The sequence below is a fragment of the Galeopterus variegatus genome, unplaced genomic scaffold, assembly GCF_000696425.1.
Source record: "Galeopterus variegatus unplaced genomic scaffold, G_variegatus-3.0.2 Scaffold980, whole genome shotgun sequence".
Taxonomy (NCBI): domain Eukaryota; kingdom Metazoa; phylum Chordata; class Mammalia; order Dermoptera; family Cynocephalidae; genus Galeopterus; species Galeopterus variegatus.
In genome coordinates this window covers 166923-170472 of record NW_007727091.1, presented here as the reverse complement: position 1 = coordinate 170472, position 3550 = coordinate 166923, and positions in this window count along the sequence as shown.

The following is a 3550-nucleotide window of genomic DNA, read 5'->3' as shown; positions in this document are numbered from 1 at the left end:
AAGCAAAGTAAAACACTAAAACTAAGGCAACTGGGTAGCCACAGTACTCTCAAGTGCCTCACAGCATAGTTTATCGCTTAAACTAGCACTCAAACTGTCATAAAACAGATTAAATAGTTCCAAAACCTGCACTTTAAAAAGCAGATTTTTCCATAAAGAAAAAAGGAAACGATGCTTTGAAAACATGATTTTTCCAGCCAGCCGCCAAAAAAAGAAAAAGAAAAAGAAAACATGATTTTATCCTATATAGGTACCTATAATAACAGTAATGATGCTTTAAGCCAGAATTGAAACTGAAGATAATTTATTGTAATGTACCCCTTTTTATGTGTGTGCAGAAAACTAAAGGCCATCAAGGCAAGAAGCCCTGCTCAAGTTTCCCCAGCCATCAGTGGTGAAGGACAACTGAAACCCAGTCCTTTTAATCACAATTCAGCAGTATGCAATGATGCAGTAAAGACAATCCTCATACTTTTTCTGGCTGCCTTTTCAACAGATAAAACAATCCTAAAACTGACCCGATTATCTTTTCTGGGCTGGCATGAACCTGCGTGGAAACAACAGGAATGGCAGGCACTTTCTTCCTGAAGCAGATGTGGAGAAGTATTACACCTGTGATGAAGAAAAGAAAAAGAAAACCTCCTTATGTTCAGAATATAGACTGTCTCAGCAGCATGAGTTGTTCATTTTCTACTGACGCTCTCTTTATCTCCTTATTTGTTGCCTTACTTGTTCAACAGTGGAATGCATAACAAATCCTTATTTAAGATAGATAAAATTTGCTGTTAAAAAATCCATGAAAAATATAAAGTCATTTAAAGCTGGTTTCTATAGACCATCTGTTTCAACTTCTGCTCATTTTATGGGTGAGGAAAATGAGACCTGGAGAAGTTATGCAAAGAATCAATGACAATATAGCTACTTAGTGAAAGAGCCAGGTTCAGAACCCAACTCTTCCCACCTCCAGTCCAGTATTCATCTGTATATCACAGATCACACTGCCCCATTTTTTGGAGAAAAAAAAACTCATGTTCTCTAGGTTTATCTGTCAAGCATCTGAAGATAAATGTGGTATAGAAAGGAACTGATTTGTTCTAAATTAAAATCAGAAAAATCACTTCCTCTCTCAAAGGTCATCCTCTAGCCTTAAGCTATTTAGCATGCCTTATATAGGATATTTAAAACCTTCTTTTATTTACCATTCAATATTTCAATATGAAAACACTAGTATGTGAATCATGAGATCTAGGTCTTTCTTTACTCTCAACAAATTCTATTGTCTTAGTCAATTACTTCTTTGGTCCCAAAGCTCCTTTATTCAAAAATGAGAAGCTTGGACTAATTCCCAGGAGTCTTCTAACTCTAAAATGCTATGCCTAAGAATAGTTCCATCTTTAGCAACATTCTGCTTTTCTGATCAACTATTTGTTTTTACCATGTAGCTTTATTTAATCTCTTTGATCATATTATAAAAGTTCAAACAAAATCAGTAACAGTGCTTTCAAATATACAGTTAATTATCATTCAAAAACCTATCCAGTGATAACACCTAGTTTTGCTGTCTAACTGACTTCTTGGCTGGTTCTTATTTTATAGGATCCCAGGAAGAAGCGGGGGGGGGGGGGGGGGGTTGTTTTTTTTTTTTTTTTTTTTTAATTTTGCAGTTTCTTTAATGTGAATCAACTGTTTTATTCTCACCCAATTAACAAATACTATTATTTAAACATGCCAAAAATGTTTAATATTCTTTGGAAATAATACTATGAATATCCTTATTTATATCCTCCTAGTGCCTGTACGTATTTAAAATACATGTCATTTTTGAGCTAATTTTTTATCCTGTTTCTCACTCAAAACATCTGTATGAATTTTGTACATTTTTAGCCACCTTCCTGATATGAATTCAGACTATCTTATTAGCTACTTGTCATGCTTTAATCGAGGGAAGGAAAGAGATTGTTTTCTTAATCACGATATCTTCTTTTAACTTAGCAAAGTCAAAGGGGGGGGGGGGGGGGAGTGTTGTTTTTTTTTTTTTTTAAGTTTACCTCTTGGGTGCTTTTCAAGAAAAATCCTAAATTATTCTCTCAAATCATTGAACTAGTTATTCATTCAACAAGTTTTTACTAAGTGACTTGTCAGACTGCAGACACACAGGCTTAATGAAATAGAAGGCTTTAAAACGAGATACCACTAGTGAAATACTGAGTGCTATTAGGAATTCAAGTGACAGTAAGGGAATAAGCAGTCATGATGACATGTCTCCTAAATAACAACTTCAGAATATAGTTTCATTATTTTTAATATATTAATTGCTACATACAATTATTTGTAACATGTTTTAAATTCAGAGCAAAATAATAGAATGAATATCCAGATACTTGTCAAGAACCTAAATGTAAGTTATTGGTATTGTTCTATTGATTTGTTCCCCTCTATTCCATGCCCCACCTCTCTCACTCCCTCTGCCCCGTAACTGCAGTCCTGTATTTTGTGTTTCTCATTACTTGTAGATACATATCTCTCAACAATATATTGTTCCATTTTGCTTGTTTTTGAATTCCACAAAAATGGTATCAAATAGCTCCTGTCTTGTGGGATTTGATTTTTTTTCATTCAATATTATACGTTTCTAAGATTCATCCATGTGGTTGCACACAGTTGTGGTTCATTTTTACTGCAGAATAATACTGCGTTGGGTAAATGTACCACAATTTAATTATCCATTCTCTTGTCAATAGCATCTTATCTTCCCACCAGGTTTTGTTTTGTTTTGCTATTATGAACATTTCTGTTATGAAAATTCTAATACAGTCACCTGTTCCATATGCACCAAAGTTTCTCTTAAGTATATGTTTAGGATGTGAGGAGTATGAGTGCCTTGGGTTGAATATCCCCCCAAAACTTAATCTCCATTGTAACTGTTGAGGGTGGGGAACCCTATTATGGTAATTGAAAGGTGGGGACTTGAAGAGATGATCAGATTGCAAGACCATGAGGTAGTGAATGGATTAATAATGGTCAGAGGCCTGTTCTGAAGGCTTTAAAAAGAGAGCACATGAGAGTCTCTCTCTCTCTCTCTCTCTGCTCCACCATTTTCTGCCATGAGACACCCCTGAATTGCTATAAAGCCATCACCAAAGAAGACAAAATATGTTCACTAAAATTTGGACTTCCCAGAGTCTAAAACTGTAGGCAATAAATTTAGTTTTTACAAAATACCCAGTTCCAGGTATTTCGTTATAAGCAACAGAAACAGATTAATACAAAGAGTATGTTCAATTTTTCATGATGATGCCAATTTTTATCTTCCCCAAAGTACGTTTAGCAATTTATAATCCCACCAGCAACAGGCAGTTCATATTGATCAACATCCTCTCCAACATTTAGTAATGCCAACATCCTAACTTTGGGGTATAAAATGGCATCTAATTGTGCTCCTAATTTACATTTTCCTGTTGATTAATGATGCTGTTTATGTTTTCATGTTTACTGGTTATCTCATATTCTTTTATGAAACGCCCATCTTCTTCCTGAGTTGTTTGCCCTT